Raw genomic sequence first — 21,790 nt, 5'->3', positions numbered from 1 at the left:
ACAACACCCAGCTGGCAGAAGGACAGGTCTGGTTACTACTGACCACATACATCCAGAACTCATCCTGCATCTCCCTGCATCATCAGCACCCTGAGTTAGATCGTCACGAACCAAGGTGGAGAATTATTCCCCCATCATCCATGCTTGGAGCTCATCTCCAAGGCAACACCTTTGTCTACATGAGGAAAAAAAAAAAATCCTGTTCAAACTTCAAATAAAGATTCCTATGATGTCTTCCAAGCTCTCTCCATAAATGAATGCAAGCTGAGCTCATCTTTGTTTCATCCTACCTGAATCTGCATATTTAAGCTCCTCTGACACTGAATTTGATCTAAGTGTCCTGTCAGAAGAAGGAAAGGTTGAGAAGACAGTCAAACACACCCCTTTACAGCTGCTCATCAGACCGCTGCCAGGTGTTTTAATCACAGGTAATGGTGTCTGAGATCAGGAGATATTTGTTATAACGAGTTGTCACCAGGATTAGGAGCAAATTTATGGTTTTGTTTAGGCTACAGGGAAAGACAGCATGCAAAGAAATTGTTCAAAATGGAATTTTTGCCTAATTCCCAACAGCAGAGAAAAGCCCATCACGCAACAAACATCCAAGAAAACTATTAGCTTTGTCCATCTCAGTGAAAACCACCACTTCTAAATTAATTTAAATGTGTTCTGTACAAACAGCCTCAATCCAATCATCTTGTTTTGGTATTATGGACATAACACAGCTGAAGTCAGGCACAGCAGCATCTGTGAGCCTGAAATCTGAATAAAAGCAGTGTGCTGGAGGAAAGAGGAATTAATGCATTTTAGTACTTGATCTACATATTCTTAAAATAAAGCCTGATGCATGTAGGAATTCCTTTCTATTAAAAGCTAAAATATTCCTTTCCCCCACCCTTTTTTATTATTTTAAGGTTCTTCCACCAGGCTTCTCTCAGAAAACCACTTTTATTTCCCTGGGCTGCCAACCACGATTCCTGGGCAGGGATCACTTTCCCTGTTAGCCAGTGTCAGTCCCAGTCTGTCACATCACGTTGAGGGGAAAATCCAAAGTGATTGCTGCGCCTGGATGTGAACGTGGAGCAGCTCCTCTGACTGTGCTGTGACAACTGAGCACGTATTTACTAATATCCCACCTTCCCTAAAGCATTATCATCAGTGTTGGCCCGACAGCAACAACCTTGGGGTGTATACAAGCACTCAACCTGCTTGGTTCATTGTTAGATTGAAATGTTATCAATTTTATGATTATTTCCAGCAAAATCACTCATTATAAAGGTAAGAGCATGCAGGTATTTACAGAATCAGGACACTAGACTGAGCTGAGCTTTTTAATTAAGTGCACGAGCAGCGCAATGAAACCTTAATTAAGATCTCTAGAGGTTCCAAGCATCCAAGCAATAAAGTCACAGTGGTGTTGTCACTTGCCATGTGCAGTTGGCGCTTCAGATCCCAGCACACCAGTTAATTTTGATTTACAAGAACACACATGCTCGGTGTTGGGTCCTGAGCTGCTCTCGCTCAATGAATGTTGGTCTGTGCACTCCCAAAGGCTGAAAACATCCAAATCAAATTCCAAGAGAACCATCATGGTTGTATTTTTGTCTGTGCTCCCTCATTTCCTCCTGTGTCCCATCCACCAGAATTTAACAAAAACTCCTTCTCCGGAGCTGGCCTCTACTGTTCAAACCTGAAACAGGACCAGGCAGAGTTTGTGATGGATTCTAAACTAACACAACCAGCTTTTGCTACAGTCACAGGCAAGACAACCCCCTGGTTTATGAATTTTTGAATAAACTGCAGTCAAGCCTCAAAGAAATCTGGATTAAAACTGAAATTCCAGAGCTAGGTAAGATACAAGTGCTTTGTTGCAGAACTAAGGCAGAGCCACCTTTTTGACACAGCAATTTCCACCAAATCTTAGCTCATACAAAAACCTTACACACCCAAAAAAAAAGAAAGAAAATCTAGAACTGTCTCGCTGGGAGCAGTGATCAAGCAAACATCTGAGGAGCTGCTTCCACAAAGCTCCATTAACCAGATTAGAGCAGAAAATAACAGCCCCTGGCCGGGTAAATTGCTGCTGACAGTTGGAGCTTTTCCAATGAAAACGTCTTCCAAGCAATAGGGACATCTCCAGCGAGGAGGATATTGGGAATCCTGCTCTGAAACAGCTGCTATTGCTCCTGTTATCACCCCCCTGGGAGCTGATGTCCTTGCACACAGCAGATTTTTGCAGGAGGAAGCCTCGAGCTGCTCCAGTGCCAACAACCCCATCTCAGATGTGCCCCCTAAAGAAACCCCTGCCAGCAGGGCTTGGGCACGACCCTGCCACGGCCTGGCATCAAATTCTGCCATGATTTATGAGGGGTCTGGGAGGGGATGAGCTCCTCTGCTCCAGCCCTGGCTGTTGCCTTCGTGGAATCCTGATGACAGCACCGGTCAGAGCAGCCTGTGGGAGGCAGACAGGATTTTATCCTTCCTCAGGAATGATTTCCCCACGAATGCTGCCGTGTTCTCACCTCCACCATCCTGCCACCAGCTCTCAGGCTGAAGGAGGAAGTTCCCTGTGGCTGCCTGCATGTTTTATATATTTTGCCCTGCTTTCCCGGGTTAGTGGCCTAAGAAAATGTATATTTAGCTTTTCTTACTGTAGAGGCACAAGAAAAGAGGAGTCTCAACCCTGTTTCCCTCTCAGCCACAGCTTCAACACAATTAACTTTTCATTTGATGCATTCTTCCTGTCTGCACTCATAATGCTCCCCAAGGAGGTGAGAGCCAATAAGTCCTTACCCAGGAGCAGGAGAGCAAGGTACTGACCAAATATTGTATAATGCTGTATTATAGGCCTGTGGGAAAAAAAAGTTAATTAAAGACCACTGATATCCTTTGGGAAAATGTTTAATATATCAGCTCTTGCAGCACAACCATGCAAACAAGCCCCTCCCTCTTTGGAAAATGTGAATATATCACACATTTGGGGAAAAAAAGCCAGCAAAATCCAGCAGTGTTTTTATTGGTCACTGGCCACCAATAAGTCTAATGAGATACACAAAAAACACACTTACAGAATGTTAACTTCAACAAATGTGATCTCTGCTGTGGCCTATACATCACCTTCCTGAATTGGGAAGCACCTTCGGATAACTCAGGCACTGCCATAATTTTTTTTTTGCAACAGGAATAACAATTAATAAACATTTCCACATCTTTCCTTCAGCACAAAACAAGACTCAAAGACAAACCCAAGACTTCCAAATGCTCCCAGGACAGGAGCCTTGTAAGTGTGAACAGTTGTATCCAAAAAACTAGAGTTGGGAGTGTCTCTATCCCTGCCCAACTCTCCCCACAGGGATCCACAGCACTGACATTCTGCCAGGCATGAATTTGGAAAGCCAAAAACCTGAATGCTCCAATGGTCACAGGTTTTCTGCAGCAGAAAAGTGGAGGTTCATTGAGCAGCTTTCTCATTAGCATTCATCTCCAGAGGAGCAAACCCAGTCTCTGAGGCCATATTAAAAGCAAGCCTCATGGCTACGTTTTCTTTTAGTGCTGGTATTAACCCCCTGGAGCAGGTGCCACCTTTCAGCACCTGCAACAGGTTCACACAATTGTTAGCACTTGGATTTGAATGCAAAGAGGAGGTTTGCTTGAAAAAAAGTGTGGGTTTTTTTTTTTTTTTTCCAATAACAGGCTCCAAAGAAAGCTCAGCTGTACAAATCAGGAGCTCAGCTTCCACTGACTGATGAGGCACGAGCACACCGGTTCCCAGGTTCCTTGGATGTCCCAGTGCCATCAGCAGGAAATGTCCAGGACTGCTCTGAGCCCATGGATCACAGGAGAGGAAATCCCTCAGCACGTGGGCGTGACTGCCCACCACGCCTGAGTCTGAGAAGAATCACTGAACCGAACACAAACCAAGGAAAAGAGGATTTCTGGTGGGATGTGAGGCTCTGCCTGGGGGGAGGGAATCCCTCCCTCCCTGCACAGCCCCGGAGCACCGGGGGCAGCTGCTGTCCCAGTCAGCAGGGACGTGTCTGACACACAGGGGCCAGCCAGAGAGAACAGGCTGCGCACCCCAGGGCTGCTTCCCTGCCAGGCCAGGGGGAATCTCCAGCTGCAGGAATCTGCTTCCAGCCCTGGGCAGGGCACACAGCCCGTGAGCAGCTCACAGGGCTTGCATTTCACCTTACAGCTCGAAATTCAGGGCAGAAGCACCGATCTGGAGGCTGAACTCCAAAGATGGGTGTGCGGGGCAAGTGAAGAGTGAACAGAAGGAAAAGGGCTGAGTGCACACAGCTGAACCACAGACCTTGCTTTTATTTACACCCTTTTAAGTTCAGTTGTGACACACGCAGCTTGCTCTTATTTAAATAGGACGCTGGCACCGAGTCTTGCCATAACAATTGAGTTATTTGAACAGTGACCCCCCAGCCCACTCACACCCACGCTGGTTTTCACCAGTGGATCCCAGAACACTTCATTCCAGAGGGGAGGAAGGATGACCCGGCCCATCAGGTACTGCCAAAGCTGTCACCTGCCTGAACCATGTCAGAGCTGGCTCCTGCAGGTCCCACTGCCAGCCCCAATGAGGACATCAGCCCCTGGGTGGGAAACTCATGGCACCACCAGCTCAAAGGAATGTCCCCTCCTTGCTGCTTCTTTTGGGACATTCTTTGTTTAAAAAAAGAAACCAACCCACACGCAAATTCATTATGATCTCACACATGTTCTTTTTTGGGTTCTTAAGAAAGCACATCTGCAACGAGGCCACCCACAAACCGAAATAAGAGTCATTTGTCTCGCAGGGTTTCCTGGTGGAATACACGAGAGATGCACGGGCTCTGTGCTAAAAATGAGTGTGCATATTCACCACGCTCCTGGTTCTGACTTTAGGCTTTAACCACAAGGTGCTCCCTCAACGGAGTTGTTGTATCCATGATTTATCAGGCAACATATTGCTCTTTACCTTTGTAATTACAACCACCTTTCTCCAACACTCAGATAATTGTTTCCACAAAAATAACCTCACGTGAGGGGAGCAATAAGCGCAAAATGATGTTTCATTAAGACCACTAACGGTTCTTTATTAGCGGCTCCATCAGATTTAAACGGCATCTTTGGTCTGTGCGCGTGCATATGTATAATCCGTGTCAGATTTGTCAGCTTTTGATGGATGTTTTCACTCTCACTGCTATTATTACTCTTATGTAGTAATAGTGGCAACGGGGACCTAGTTTATTAAACCTTATGTTGCATCTGCCGCAATGCCCTGGGGCTGGAGTGCAGCCATCTATTCCAAGCGCCATTCCTTGCAATTACACTTGATTGTTAACTGCCTATGCTCAGTTCCACTTACGTCTGAGTGCTGCAGCGCTGAGGTTTTCTCCTGATGGGCCGTGCTCGGGCTCCCGGACGGTTAATGGGATTATCCAGATCATTAGAACTGAAACACAAAGCGAAAATACATTAGCATAGCTGATAGCAGATTAAAATGTCACTGATTGCAGAGAGCAGCTCGGCTTGGCAGCGTTTTGGTGGCGTGTTCCAGGGGCAGCAGGTTAAATGGGGAGTTGGCACGGATGGCGTAATTGAGACATAAACTTCAGAGAATTAAGGATTTTTGGAGGGGTTAAGATTTTAGTTAGAGATAAGCTTTGCTGAAATTCACTAAAGTAGATAGGTAGGCTTTGCTGGAATTAAAAAGTTAGTAATTAACTAAGAAATTTGGTTTGGGATCACTCTTCCGTATTAGAATAACTGATTACTTGTTAACGTTGTTTGGTTAGCTGTGTTTATAATGAAGACTATAGAAACTGATAAATAGCTTTTAGGAACATAAGACAATTGTTGGCCTCCTCTGCCCAGAAACTCATTGAACGGTCATGAATACATGAAGTGGGAGTCCTACCAAGGGTTCATTTATCACATTTACATTGAAAAGGTAGACAGGTCAGAACGAGGAAGACTTCTTTACTTCCTCATTTTGGGGAGCCCTCCCCATGAAAAGGAGCACCGACCCATTTCAAAGGACAAACTACACATGCTTAATTGCCTTTTAGCGAATTACCATACAAAGCGGGGAATGGGATGTACCAGAGTTATGAATATGCATTTGTGTTTTGGGTATTCAATGCTTTTGTAAATAAAAGGGCTCTGTAATCAGCTGTAAATTGCGGTGCGAATTTGGGAGCTATCCCTCACGCTGCCTGGTGTCGTAATAAACATACGCTTTCTAACTTTAAACTGTTAGAGAGTTTTTGTCCATCTCAGTTGGGTATCGATACTAGATCAGTACCCATATTTTCTTTAATAAGTCACGATGTGCAGACATCCTCCCGGCGTGGCTGCGGCAGTGCCAGCAGCCCCTGGAGCACTCAGGATGCACACACCGCAGCATCCCTCCCACAGCCAGCGTCCTCCTCCAGCCTACAGACTGCCAAGGACCACGGAAACCCTCCCGAGGGACGGAAACCCCTCCCGAGGGGTCCAGCAGCACACCACAATCACCCTCGTGGAAAGGCACACGCCGAGGGGCTCAGCCTGGAAAGGAGGGAAGGGACCACATCAGTCATTCCCCTCAGGTGACAAAGCACCCAGAGCGTGCCACTGGGGAAGGAATGCAGTGATTCCTTCTGCTCCATCACTGTGTGAGCACAGATACCATAAAGCCAACATCTTCCAGGAGAAAATGACCTCCAGCATCCTCAGGGAGCACAAAATGAGTCTGCCAAGCAAGAGGGACAGAGTGAAAGAAGAGGGACAGAGTGAAAGCGGCACACTGAGGGGTCCCTACAAGGAATTAGGTGAGCCAAGAGCAGCCACTGCTCCACAGAGCAGGTAACTCCAAACAGAGCAAAGGGAATGGCCAGGGGAGGAGCACAGTCCATCAAGTGGCCGAATGGAAGGTGGGAGCTGCTCTTCTGCTCACACATCACCAGATCCAGCAGCTCAGCCTGAAAAGGGAGAGGGAGCTCGGTGTGAACGCCTCTTCTCTGCAGGGCTGGGAGCAAATTCCAGAACAGAGTGGAACTGAATGTCAATTATTCCTGTCCTCAGGAAGCCCTTCAGCACAAGCCAGGTGAGCCCAGACCTCGAGCACAGCAACAGGATCAGGAGAGGAGTGAAAACATCCCAATCACATTATTTTGGCAAATTCTGCTTAAGGGTTGATTGATGCTCTTTTAACATCAAACAACATTAATCTTGGAAGCTTTGAGATCAAGCCATCCCTCATCAGTTAAAAAATTTCAAATCAACCACTGAGAGATTAATTAAAACAGAAGCTGTCGAGATGCCTTTGTGTAATTACTGTTCTGCAACAATTAGGAAGTTTACATTATTTGCTCAGAGACAGACAACTGCTGAGCCTGGTACTAGCAATAAATCAAGTTCTCTTTTTAACAAATTGTTAAACTTGAATGTGGACACTTGTATTGATGCACTCTTTGACACTTTTCTGAATGCACTTGTCTTAACCAACGCAAGTTTTTGTACGTGAACACAAAGTTTGAGCTATCTCACATTCAGAAAAATAAAAAGCATGCTTCATAGCAGTATCAGGAGGATCAGGGTGGCCTCCTAAAAGAGAATAATTAAATAATTAAAGTCATGCCAGCAGACAAGCAAAGATGGTCTAAAAAATATCAAGAGACTGGAGGCATAAATCACGATTACAACCCATATAATCTTTGACCCACACACAAGCTACAAGGTTCAAAGGTGGCATTGCATTATGTATTTATTGCCTGCCCAAGCCATCATTCACCAGCCTCCATTTTAAGGAGTGGCTATGATGGGAGTCCGGGGCAGGGAAGAATACATCATAAAAGCTCCCCTATAAAGGATGGCACAGCTAATTTATCTTGTGCTCCCTCCTCCTCAATTCGTGGCGTGGCAGCTCCCTACAAAACATCCCTTGGACACCAGGACCAGCTTTGTCCAGTGCTCCCATCAACACTCCCCAAACCACAGCCAGGATTTTGGCCACTTTGACATTCGGGTGGTTTTAGAGTCTTTTTGCCTTCTGCAAAGCCCTGAGCCAGACACAACAAAGAGACGGAGTCTTCAGGTTCTGATTGTCAAGGTTGCACGCTTTGTTTATTGTTTCTTATCTTACAATTCTTTCAGGGCCCAACTGAGGTCTGTGCAGCTGCTTGGGCATCTGTTGACTCTCCCCGCACTGGGCTGTCTCTGTCTTTTATACTAACTGTTATGTGTTCTTTATTTATCATTATTTGCCAATACCTATCACTTATACTAAAAAGGTCATCCCTACTTTGACCCAATCTCTTGAAACTACTCTGTGCCACCATCACTGCAGAAAATGGAGTGAGGGAAGAAGAAAGAAGAAGCAGGAGACAACAACCCAAAATCCTCCACCTTGCTCCCATCCACTTCCATACTAAAAACCCAAACCTACTGTTTTCTCACCCTGTGATAAGCTAAACTCCAATCTTTCACACTCCTGTGGCTTGCAATCCTTCCTGCAGTGCAGGAAGCCTTTCCCATGGACTGGGGTCAAAGCCAGTGTCCCTCTGGGCTCTGTGCCAGGGTCCTAGACCCTCCATGGCAGCCAAAGGAATGCCCTGGACTACAACAGGCCACCAGCTCTGCCCTGCTCCCTCCTCTCATCCTGTTCCCAGGGACTCCAGCAAGGTGGAAATTCCCCAGATATATTGATAGAGGATCCATGGGCAATGCAGTGATTTTAACAGCCCTGGGACGGTTCTGCCAAAAAAACCCAAAAAACACCACCTAAGAAAGGATCCTAACCACTCCTTTACCAATATTCAGGTCATTCAGTAATTCGAGGAAACGACTCACCAGACATCTTAATGCAAAATGGTCACAAAGGAGCTGAAAATCATTGCAGCTCATGTGAGAATGTGCACTCAGCTTGTTCTGTATTCAGCTCCAACAGAGGAAGCAACTTCTGTAAACCCCAGTTTTGCTGCCTGGTTTCTGGCACCGTTATCTAAACAAGCCCTCAGGCAGTTATTTGTAGTATTTACATTTTTTACCAACTTATCACGAGAAAATCCAATTGTTCCTAATGACAGTCACACTGTGTCTCTCCCATTCTCATATCCAGGGAAGTGTTTATTATCCATTTGTAGTAATTAAGGCACTGATGTTCTATGGAGCCATAAAGCCAACATCATTAGGCAGACAAAGGCGCTTTTTCCACCCCCAACTTATTGCTGCAAAAATATTTAAAAATAAGGGCTCATTTATAACACACAGCCTAGTTTGAAGAACAAACCACTATTGGCTAATCTCAAGCATTCTTAGAACTGGGAAAAAAATTAAGTCTGTAAAATAATTATTTTCCCAGCATTTGCTAAAGAGTGAAGGAAGAAGTAAAATAATTAGCTAGCCAAAACCAGAGAGGGGCTGTTTGACAATGACTCTCTTTCCATATTTGATCTTTTCTTGTAAAATGGTCAAGCAAACCCCTCAGCAAGTTAGAGTAAGGCAGGAAAGCAGGATGGGGATTAAGTGCCTGCATTAAATAAACTTTATTAAATCCACCACAGCCAGGGAGAACCACTGAAAGGTGGCATAGCTGTGTCCAAACTGCCAACCAGGACCTTAAACCCCAGAAGGACAAACATCTCTGCCACAGCACGTCCTCCAGCCCTTCAGAGGACCGTCAGGATTCACCACAGGCTCCTCAGAGAGGCCAGGTGAAACCCCAGAGTTTGGGAAGTCCACAGGAACACTCACATTCAACTCTGGATTTATTCTGCATCTCCATTCTCCGTAGCAGCACTGCTCAGCACCTCACACAGAACACGAATTTCATTTCAGTACTTCTAGCTCCAGAGGAGAACCACAGCCCACCAGCAACCTCCAGAAGGAGCAGCTCTTCATTTCTGGAAGTGCTGTCCTGCCCTACATCACATCTTGTTCTATTTCCTCTCTTGGCAGTGCTGCAGTTACCCACTGCAGCACATGTTAAATCAGGACTGGAACACTTCACAAGTCTTTTCTTCCCCCAGCCACGCAGTGAAACAAGTTCTGTTCCTCTGCAAACCCCTCCTGTAAAAGTGCACACACACTTCCAAACACAACAGCCACAGTCTCTTTTTTTTTTTTTTTCTCCTTTGCATAGCTGGAGAAAGTGGGAGTTCACATCTTCTCGTGGCATAAAATTTAAATGAAGTGTTTGAAAAAAAGGTGTCACGCTGGAGCTGTGCAGAGTTTCTGTAAAGGTGATCAAATTGTAGCAAGTTTGGGTTTCAGTGTAAGATGTAAAAATTGGACTGCATTTTCTCGAGTCTGCAAATCTTCTTGGCAGATCGGAGCTTTAGCTCAAGCAGATCTGGCCTGATTTATATTTTGTTTGAAATGATGCCCAAAACTATGATTAAGCAAGGTTTCCACCAAGCCCCTCAATTCAGCTCGATGGAGCGGTCTCATTTTTCCTGGAAGATGGGAGTTCTCTCTCCAAAAGGAGGCAGATGTGCAGAAAGCTTCTCCACAGAGTGTCAAGATGACCAAAAAAAGATGTTCCAAAGACAACGACACAGAGCACAGCACTCAGCAAAGCAGCTTTGTGCTTCTTTGTGATTAATGTCCCAACTGAGGAGCAGCTTCATCCTCTGGATCTGAGCGGAGTAGGGTGGGACAGAGAGCTCTGGCACTGGGGGAGGCAGCTCCACAGCAACATTGCTGTTTTATTTCCCCCTTTGATATCTGAGGGAGCAATGCTGAGAAAACCAGATGCTTTTTTTTTTTTGGAAGAAGTCAGCTTTTGGCAGTGGAGGGAGCACTGACTGAGCCACTGCTGGGCAGGGCTTTACCCTTCCACAGAGCTGGGCTTGGACCTTAAAAACATCCCCCAAGCCCTCAGTTAGTGCCACAGTTAACCCACAATTTCCACCTGAGGAGTGCAAACAGCCTGGGACCCTCCAGGCTGAGAGATGGTGGAGGAAAGAACATCTCCTGAGCAGATTTTGGTTAAAAGTTACTTTGGCAGCTTTTGGATTCCTTTTTTGTTATCCTCACCTGCAGCCTGATGAACACAGGTGCCACAGGGGCACGCTGACACAAGTGAAAATGGCATTCTGCTCTCATGTTAGATTTACTGGTAATCACATCTAAAACCCTTCCACAAGTCCCAAAAGACTTAGAGACCAACCAGAAAACTTCTGGGGGGACCATATACAAAACTTAGCTTTTAGGACCTTCTCTAATGATCATCAAAAGCTTTTTTAGGAAGACTAAGCCTATATGTTTAGGATTTACCATTTCTTCATTGCACTGCTTCATCACGTGCTGCCTAAAGTCATGGTTCACATCGAATTTTTTTAAAAATCAGATCTGTTTAGCACTTTAATGTCATAATGCACGTTACACAGCAGAAGCTGAATTGCTAATTATCAATTTATGTGAAATTTTACTTCTATTAAAAAGGTCATTTGCATATATATTAAATACAGCTTGCATTTAAAACTGCATGGAAAGTTACATATTAATGTTCTGTAACAAAGTCGAATTTTGTATTGTCATTACATTTGGGAGAAAAAAAAAAAAGAACTAAAACTTAGTTTCTGCAATACCTAAAGTAACAGGTTACTCAATTCTGACTGAAAATACAATTGCTAAGCAGTATTTCAAGTTGACATTTTAAAGCACTGTGGTGCAGTAAGAGTCATAATGATGGAATCACTTCTACAAAAAGTTTTTGTTCATCTCACCAAAATAAAAAGGCTAAATCTGGAGGGAGGGTACACACTGGGAACTGAACAGTTTTCTGGATAGGAAGGGGACTCAGGACTGTGAGCAGCTCTAACTGTATCTCAGCTTCAATACCAGGAGAAGTCACAATTCCAGACAGGAATTCCTACAATGCTCAGAATCACAAAATTTGTTCCCTCAGCACCTCATCCTCTCCGGAGGTGAGCCAAGCTTTCAGTACCAATCTGAATTCATGCTAGAATCAATGTTCCAAAGATGTGGAGATCCAGCCAGCATGGAAATTAGTATTAATTCTAAATTGTGTGCTTCCTAAAGGACAGCCCATGGTTCACATGGACAAGAGTCAGAATAAACCAAATATCCCACAGGAGGTGCAACTTCTCTAGCCTCCAGCAAGCCATTCAGGGAAAAATCGGTGTTATCCCTACCTGCTGCATTCCTCAGTGGGGACATTCCCCTTTGGAAGAGCCTCAGAGGTTCACAGAGCCCTTTGCCTCACAGCCATTATCCTTTTTCCACCCTGGGCTGGGGCACTGACCAGAAACCGCGACAAGAGCTCCACCCAGCACATCCCTTCTCCCCCTGCAAGCAGGCAGCTGAGCTCTGACCCCTTTTTAAAACCACCCTCCACTTCAGAGTGCCCATCCTGACCGAGTCACCTCCTCCTCAGCAGGAAAAGGAGCGTTCTTGTTCTTAAACCAGAGTTGAAAAATCACACTTTCCTCCCCCCAGATGCTCAGCCTGGCGCTGCCAGTGGCAGCACCAATCCAACCGCTCCAACTGCTCGCCCTAAAGGTGCCCCACTGCAGCTCCCACCAGGGTTGGGGTCGCTGAATGCTGCAGTCCCCACAAGGGAGGAAAAGCTGCCGTGGTGCTCATGTGAAAATTCACTAAGTTCCTGCCCTCAGGGGAACGCTTTCCTCCCGTGATAATGCCTGACATAAAACACATTGAATTTTAGGGCCAGCGGAAATAAAACCGGTGCGAATAAATTATTATTTATATGAAAATGCACAGTCAGGACGACGACTACATATGTAAGGCCATAAAATTTAAGTGTCTCACTTTGGTTTTTTTTTTTTCTGGGGAAAGCTATTGTCCATCTGTGGCCACACATTCATCCTCATTGTCTACCAGGCTCACTGCCTGAGCAGTGCATTTCATTATTTAATGGGAGATGAGGTAAAACTGCTTTAGGAGTGAGCTGTGAGTTGTTGGAGGAGCACTGAAGACCCACACAGCTGGTGGGGAGACTGCTTGCTTCCCCTTTGCATCTGAACACTGCATCCTCCAGTCATCACTTCCATTACCAAAAACTTAAAGGGAACATGCTCTGCCAGAAAACAGCTTTAGCTTAATTCTCTGTCCTTGCTCCTCTTCCTCCTCACAGCCTCTGCTTCAGATGAAAATTCTCCAGGGGTAGAGGTCCTGACAGATGATATGGATGCATAAGGCAACACCTTTATAAACATGCAATGACACAGGCTGCTGCATCAACACGACACAAAGATTTAATGCTGCTTTTAATAAAAGTTTCTTGTTATTTTCCTGGAAAACAGCATCAATCTAAAAGCCAGAGGTAGGAAAAAAAGTCTAGTATGGTTTAACTCAGTCTTCAACTGAAATACACTACCAACCTTCCTTCGAGCTGTGTGAGGAAAACACACTTTCCCCAGAAGTTTCTGGAAGGATTAAGATCGCCCTGGCAGGCGCAGGGGTAGAGATAAAACCCTTCTGACAAATTTCCTTGCTGGAATTTGATTCAGAAAAGCATCTCAGGGGATGCTCCTGAGCTTTGCTGAAGCAGAGCCCAGAAGAGACACCCCTGTGACAATTTCCCTGCCCCTGTGGGACCCTGGAGGAGCAGAGTGAAAAGCTGGACTGTCATTGCTCCTAAGTGCAACTCACAAGTAATCTGTAAACTCCCACATGAAGCTGTTTTGAGAATGAGAATTTCCTTTGACACCACTATTCTGAGGGTGAAAACCAAAAGCACCTGTAACAACCAAGGATTTGTCCTGTGAGAATCAGTAAAGAAAAGATGGAAACCACCTGAGAATAGATAGATTCGAGGGACAAGTAAAATACCTTTTACTAACCCATAGAAAAATCAACAAGAAAGCTATTGGCCAATTAGAAGTTGCCCTGGAGGTTTGTAAAAGCCAGCATGCGGCCATAATAAAGAGCTTTCTGAACTTTTACAGTGTCACCGTGTGTGTCATGACCACCCTAACAACCACAGTGTCCCTGTGGGACCCTGTCCCTGCACGGGGCAGCAGCTGTGCCTGCCTCAAGCCACCACATTCTGAACCCACCCAGTGTCACATCACGAGGGTGATGGAGCTGCTGCCCCAAAACCACCAGAGAGCTGCCCCAGAATCGGATTTCACCCCTCCCTCGGTGGCATTTCGGTGACACCATCCCCGCCGTGCTGCCAGAACTGGGTGCTTTGCCAAGCTCAAAGAGACACTCCAGCTACTTGGAAGCTCCACCGTGTTGTCTTCTGCAAGGACACACTCCAAAGGGTTCACCTGGGGGAACAGGCTCACAGGAACCCGTGGTGTGCCCAAGTGCTCAGATGAATCAGCCCCAGCATCTGAATTTTTCATTTGAAAAGTCCCCTACTGACACAAACACTGCCTGGGAACCCTGGGCTGCTCAAGCACGCAGAAAAAGTCAAACTTGCCCCGTCTCTGGCTTTAGTCTGGATAGATTCAGTGTTTGCAGGTCACAGAAATTCTCAGCCTGCTTCCTAAAGAGGAAAGAACAGGGCTGTTGGAAAACCCACTTCAGAATGACTTTAAAAACCCTCTGTCTATTGATCGAGCAGTTAACCATCAAATAACACATTGCACAGTCCAGAGGGATGATAGATAAAGGGACAGACAGAAACTGTAAGAGGAGATAACGCAGTGAGCTCTTGCTCTGCACTGCCAAGCCAACGCCTTTCACACCCATTCAGAGCCCTGGCTCGGAGGGCTCCTGCCACAGCCCCCGTGGAGAGGCTGAGATCCTGGGCACAGGCTGCAGCCCCATTCCCAGCCACCATCCCTCAACACCTGGCTGGATACAGCCCTCTCCTCGTGCTACACTTCTAATTGAATACTTAAAAAAATAACACTTCACCGATTGCAAGATTTACTGTTGGGCACAAAAATAAAATGACAATAAAGTCACCCACATAAATTAAGCAAGAAGCCCTCTAAGTCTGGTCTGTGCCACTGCTGTGTTTTCTCTCCTGTCTCGTTCCTCACCTCCTTTGAGGTACAATAAGTTACCATTATTGGTAAATATTTATATTCAGTTCTGCAGTCTCAAGATACTGACAGCTGAGTCTTCCCAAAAACCTTCCCATTTCCCCAAGACAAGACAAATATTTATCACATAGGTCTTTTTGAAGGCTTGTGCCTTTTTGGGAATGAGTTTTAGGATTATCTTTATTCTTGTCTCAGCAACTTTTAGCTAAGGAACCTAGAACAAATTAGGACTCCGTAGCTGCATGCACACCAGCTAAAAATCAATAGCTTTAATTTTCACATCCAAACCTACAATTTTCATCTGACAGGCTCAGCAGGTTTTAATGCACACAACAATTTACTTTTACTGTTTTAATTGTTTTTAGTCAATCACTTTTATTGCCTCTCTGCATCTGACTAAACAAATTAATAGAGCTATGTTCATAAATGATTACTTTGTGAAATGCCTTGATAGATACATTTGCCAGGTTCACCTTCAATTACTGCCAACGTTAGTGATATTTATACCAAAATATACATTTATCCAGGTTTTATAATTAGGAGAGCAACAGAAAAAAAAATTCCTGAGCACCACAATATCAAATTTCATATTTCTAAGTCTTTCCCCGGGGCAAAAGGAAACCACCAAGCCCTGCCTGCATTGCTGGCTGAAAAAAGCCTTTCTGGATCTCAAGGAATCTCGTCCTGCCTTGGATCTTCTGGCTGAGGAAAACACAAAGAACACCCAATGCACTGGTCAGGATGTTCCAGAGCATCAGAGACCTGGATCCAATTCCACATTTTGTCCCTCAGACAGAGCTCCAGCAAAGGCTCTGTGCTCCCTCCTCATCCTCACCCAGCTCTGCTCCTTGGCCAGGTCAGGGGTGAGCCAGGCACAGAAAATTATCCTGGACACAGCCCAGCCTGGAACAGTCACTAACTAATCAAAACCAGGATATACTGCCCCAATACCAAGGGACTCTGCTCTTGTGGCCTCTGCAAGGGTCATTTTTCACTGGCTGTGAGCTGCAAGGACCTTCACCCAGGAGGCTCAAAACCCCAGACTCTGGGTCTTCTTCATAAATTCCAGTTTTATTTTATCTAATGAGACAAAACACCATAAAACCAGGAGGTAAAACCACCAGAATCAGCCTAATCCGATGTTTGGCTCCCTAGACACTCTCCCAGCAGATAACCTACAGCTAACATGGCAATTCTTCTATTTTATCAGCACCCTTGTGATATCCTGGGGATTTTTGGGAGAGCTTTCCCACTCCTCTCAATGCTCCTGAGGCATCTTGCCCTGGGGGTGAGTAAATACCCCATCAAAGCTCTTTCCACCTTCCAGAGCCCCTTCTCCTTCCCAAGCAGCCACCAGAGCACCAAACCAGCTTCAGTTCTGTGCAAAAGCTGAAAGCCATCCCACCTTGGTCAAAACTGCTGACACCAAACTCGTTTTTTCAGCTGATATTCCTACATAACATCACCCACATTTGATTTAAGCCTCCACTGAGCACGTGCCCTCGGTTCCTCAGCTGTAGGAGACTGATAAAATGCAGAGTGTGGCAGAGGGGCTTTTCACTCCTCACTTGTTCTTTTGGAAACTGCACAATATCTCATTTGAGACGAGCCCTGATCCCTGGCTGAGGCTGCTAGGTGCTTCATGAATACAAACTGGATTTATGAATTCTATCGCTCCCGAAGCCTACACTCAGCTGTAGCAAGAAAAATCATGAAGTGCTTGTATGACAAATATATATATATATAACCTGCAAAGAACAAACTTTTTTATTTCCTGAAGTGTGTGGAAACTCAGGATTTGTTCTAGTATTTCCATATTTCTTGAGTCACTTTCCTAGCCTGGATACACACCATTTTTGTTTTAGGTTGCTTGGTATTAAACAGACACTGGATCCCCCAGCAGTTTTCACAAGCCCAGCCTCGCTCCCCTCCCTGCAGTGAGGTAACACAGCTGCTCCACAGCCCTGTCCTTTTATCATCAGGCAGGACAGCACTCTCCAAAATGCCAAACTGAGCACAACCACCTTGCTGGGATGACACATCCCAGAGCATCTCCATCGTTCAGGGCTCCTCAATAAAGAGCTGAGGCTGTAAAAAAGGCCAAATCAACAAATCTTCTGTCCCTGAGTACCCAAACTGCTGCTGCTCGCAGAGAGAAGCAGGAAGAACAGATCAAGCCAGAGGTGGAACAGCCTCTCCACCCACAGACAAATATCTCCATTTTTGTCAAAGGCAGCCCTCTCCCACCGCTGTATTCCAGCAGGGAGATGTGATTCACAGAACCAGTCACAACAAATCTGTATTCCCACAGAACACAGGATCTAGCCCTGTGCCCCGAGTGGCAGCTCAGCTCGCTTCTCAACTTGCCCTGAAATGGCAACAAGCTCCAAAATCCCACTTGTGTTTGTGCAGACCAAGCCTGTGGGGTGGGAGCCCACAAACCCCCTGCAGAACAGCTGAAATGGTGTCCAAGGGTGACCCTGAATTTCCTTGTGCAAGACACACTCGTGGTGCTGCACTGACTCACTGGAGGCTTTCACACAGCCCAGCTAGAGCACATTTCATATTTATCAACTCATGGCACCATTTCCTAAACACTGACAAAGAATTAGAGAAGGGTTTCAAGGGCCAGACTCCAAACACAGGCAGGGTACCCTTGCTGCCCCCATGGACTGCAGCAGACACTCTGATCACATCAGCTGGAAGCTTCCAGGCACCACATTTTGATCTTTCCCTCCGCACACACCAGAGCTCGTGGCTCCCTAATTACATTTGGGCAAAGCCCTTTGCAAACAAGGTCTGCTGAAACGCTGTTCAAGCTCACAGCACCTGAAAACCCTAATGAAGCTCAGGCCTCATTGCCTTAACCACAGTGGGCAGCAAAAGCCTGCAGGTGCCAGTCAATGCAGCCTAAATAAACAGAACGAGCAGGAATTGGCAAATAAAAATACAAATTAGTTCATCCCAGGTCACATAGAAAGCCTGCATCAGAACCAAGAAGAACATCTGATTCCCAGTGTCTCATTGTCAAGGCAATCATTCCTCGCTCTTAAAATGACTGAAAAAGTAGAAGGCTCCAGCCTCCAGCATTTTTATCAGGAATAATTGTTATTTCAGGAGGAGGAGCTGCACTGATGAACAGCCTGGTGCAGGTGGTCATGCTGGAGACAGAAATCCACACCTGATCTTTGGGAAGCGTGTGAGGAGGTCGGTGCTCCCATCTCTCGTGCCTCGATGCCACGAGCACCCCACAGCCCCTGTGCACTACAGGGATGCTACAGGGCGTGTTCCCAGCACAGCCACTGAGGGATGCAGCACTCCTTTCTGTCCTTCTCTGAGCTCCTACACGTCACACAGCTCACCCCACAGCCCCTGTGCCCTACAGAGATGCCACAGGGAGTGTTCCCAGCACAGCCACTGAGGGATGCAGCACTCCTTTCTGCCCTTCTCTGAGCCCCTGCACATCACAGCTCACCCCACAGCCCCTGTGCCCTACAGAGATGCCACAGGGAGCGTTCCCAGCACAGCCACTGAGGGATGCACTCCTTTCTGTCCTTCTCTGAGCCCCTGCGCATCACACAGCTCACCTCACAGCCCCTGTGCCCTACAGAGATGCCACAGGGAGCATTCCCAGCACAGCCACTGATGGATGCACTCCTTTCTGTCCTTCTCTGAGCCCCTGCACATCACAGCTCACCCCACAGCCCCTGTGCTCTGCAGGGATGCTACAGGGAGTGTTCCCAGCACAGCCCCTGATGGATGCAGCACTCCTTTCTGTCCTTCTCTGAGCTCCTACACGTCACACAGCTCACCCCACAGCCGCCAGGAGAGATGGAATAACCACGTCCAGGCTGTAAATGCGATCAGCCCACTGCAATTAAACAGCCTGGGATTCTAGCTGAAAGGCAGCAGACTTTGTGAGGATGCAATTGCCAACTACATCTTCCAAACCCTCTCTTGCTGCCCTTCAAACGTGCTTCCCATTTACAAGCTCACAGGAGCAACTTTACTGCCAATCGCTCCGCTGATGGCACATTTTATTGACAAAATACAGCTGAGCCACCTAAAGCAATTTCAGCTACAGAATAACCTTTCACACAAGAAGTTAACCAGCTCCTCCATCCATTTGCAGTAGATTTAGATTAGCAAACACCACACAGACACATGAGATGCTTTGAACAGCCAGCTGATGGCTAAGGACAGGGTAATGTTAAACAGAATTCCATGCTTGGAGCTGCAGGAGGCTTTTTCCATACCCACAAGTAAAAAGTCTGGATTTTCACTCTGCCACAGATTCTTTCCTCACCCACCTCCAGTCCCTCCTTTCCTCTGTTTTACCTTTCTCCTGCATTACCATTTTCTTGTTGCACTTCTACAAAGATTGTCTTAGTTTAAACAACGCCGATTTAAAATAAATAAAGAGATAAAAATCTGTCCATTCTTCCCACGAGCTTAAAAAGCAGCAGAAGTGCACAAGGGTGTCCAGAGTGCACCCACCACCCCGGGGTGGTGTTTTTAACATCCAGCCTAAGGGAGGCTGTGCAGCCACCACTGACAAGATCCCCAGCACATAAATACTCCCAAAGCATCAGACCCCAGCATAAAATTACTCCTCTCTTTCAAATGCAGTTGTAGGAAACATTCATGCTCTCTCTGACTTACGGAAGAAATCACAAGCCTCGAGTTGTGCCGAGGTTTGGAACTCCCATTAAAGAAACTCACGAGGAAGGAAAAGTTTTCAAAGCCACTTTTATCGTCAGGCTTAATTCTACTCTGCTGTCAAGTCTGCCTGTAAGTGGGGGTTTAAGTCTGCCTGTAAGTGGGGGTTTAAGTCTGCCTGTAAGTGGGGGTTTAAGTCTGCCTGTAAGTGGGGGTTTAAGTCTGCCTGTAAGTGGGGGTTTAAGTCTGCCTGTAAGTGGGGGTTTAAGTCTGCCTGTAAGTGGGGGTTTTGCCTGATCGGAGATCCCGGGGCTGACCTCTCTGAGCTTGTCCATGAGCCGCAGGAGCTCGCTCCGAACACCTGCCGCGCCCTGCTCAGCCCGAGCTGGCTGGCAGAGGGGAGAGCCCATCCACCCTGCCGGGACGAGATGGGTTTGCTGACCCCTCTGCCCCAGGCAGACGCTGCTGCAGCACAAATGCAGCCCAGCTGTGTTTGGAGCAGAGCTGCAGCTGACGTGCACAGGTGCAAATCCCATCCCCAGGGACACTGCCCCATCCCGGGGGGCAGCTCCACACACCCAGCGCAGCAGAGCCAACAGCGAAATGCTGAAATGGGGATGGATCCCGCTGCAGCACAGGGAAACCATCTGAGCCGTGGGAGGCGGGGTGACTCTGCTCAGGCTCTGTCGTTCCCCCCGTGAAAAGGAACTCAGCACTCCCACCCAGAACCCTTCCACAGCTCACAGAGCAAATCCAGCGTGTCTTCAGGTGCACACACACAGGCTGGAGCTGCTTCAGCCCCAGGTGAGCTTTTTCCGTGGCTTGGTTGAAAAGTGCAAACCTGGCCATTTATTCCTGCGGGGTGGGAGCTGACCAGAGTCAAACTAACACTAAAAAGAATCCAAAGCTAGACCTAACAGCCCCATACCACAGAAAAACTCAGAATCAATTCCCTACTTGCCCCAGCCAGAAAAGCAAGAGGGGGTCCTCACTCACCACCACACCTGATGGCTGGGGGACTCGTTCCTCCTGGAAATGCGGCTGTTCCTGAGAGCCCCCCTCTTCCTCACTCTGCTCCCCTGGAGAGCACAGCTCCCTCAGACAGCCTGGAAGGGGCTCCACCTGTCCAGCTGCCTGTACTCCATAACTCACCTCCACAACACCAAACTGCTGGTGCTCCACGTCAGTCACACAGTTCATATTTTGTGTGGGCGCTTCACCTCCCCAAAGAGGTCACCAAATACTTCTTTATTTTCCTGTGCAGCCCAATGGGAACACAAGAGCCCTGAGAAACCACTACAAAACTGTTTGCCAGTGTCTTTGAAAAAAGAGGTACTCCTGTGGGAAGGTGAAATTTTGTCCATTTTGCTCATTGACAAGACCTCATCAAAGCTCTCCATAAACTACTGCAGTTTCCTAAAAGATGGTGGCTGAAGTCCAAGCAGCCACTGCTCAGCAGGAGTTGAAGAAATGCTCTTTTTAGCCTTCTCAAAACAAGGCAGAGCAGCCTCTGGTCAGCCCAGAGTTACTCAGCTCAAATTCACTGGAATAACTCCAGGGCTGGGCTCTTTGCCCCCTTCCCTTCAGAGGGGAGCACACCTCACACACACTCTTCATTCCACAGCCCCTCCATCACCCACGGGGCACAGCAAGGCCTGGGCTAAAACCCCCCCTCTGTCAGAAAGTATGTGACTCCATGCCCTGAAAGTATGAGGCATTTTCACAAAAAGCCCTACCACCTCCCAAAACCCTCACCTTCCCTTAGTGCGCTGTGCCAGTGCCCCAGACACCCAGCACCACATCACCCCACTTCTGCTTAAAACAGAGCTCACACCTACAAAGAAAACCCTTACCTGCAGAGAAACAGCAAACTCCACCACCCCTCACACCTGCAAAGGGCTCAGCCTCCCCCCAAACCTCTTTTTATCCCCCTGGAGTGGGGATTTTTTATTTTTTTTTTTAATTGCTCCCAGCTGACACCAATCTCCCCCTGACACACAGCAGGTGTGAGCGGTGACCGTCCCACCCACCTCCCCACGGCCGGGGTTGCTGCCAGCCCTCAGTTTCTCACTGAGGAATTGTTTTTCACTTCATACTTTTATTTGCCTTTATGACTGAAAACTCACAAGCCCATTTCAGGAAGACTGGACAGCTTTTTTCTTGGTTTT

General features: G+C 46.9%; 1 long non-coding RNA gene across 1 annotated transcript in view; it reads right to left on the bottom strand.

Annotated features, from left to right (window-relative positions):
* Positions 1 to 21,508, bottom strand: part of LOC120758080 (uncharacterized) — a 50,921-nt gene extending 29,413 nt beyond the window's left edge. Inside the window, exons 1-2 of the long non-coding RNA XR_005702771.2 lie at positions 21,476 to 21,508; positions 5,360 to 5,446 (exon numbers count right to left, since the gene is read on the bottom strand). This is a non-coding gene — a long non-coding RNA (uncharacterized LOC120758080). The remainder of the gene's footprint in view (positions 1 to 5,359; positions 5,447 to 21,475) is intronic.
* Positions 21,509 to 21,790: the final 282 nt, after the last annotated feature.

This window comes from Hirundo rustica, chromosome 12 (genome assembly GCF_015227805.2).
Source record: "Hirundo rustica isolate bHirRus1 chromosome 12, bHirRus1.pri.v3, whole genome shotgun sequence".
Taxonomy (NCBI): Eukaryota; Metazoa; Chordata; class Aves; order Passeriformes; family Hirundinidae; genus Hirundo; species Hirundo rustica.
This window is presented reverse-complemented; position numbering and strand designations above follow the sequence as displayed.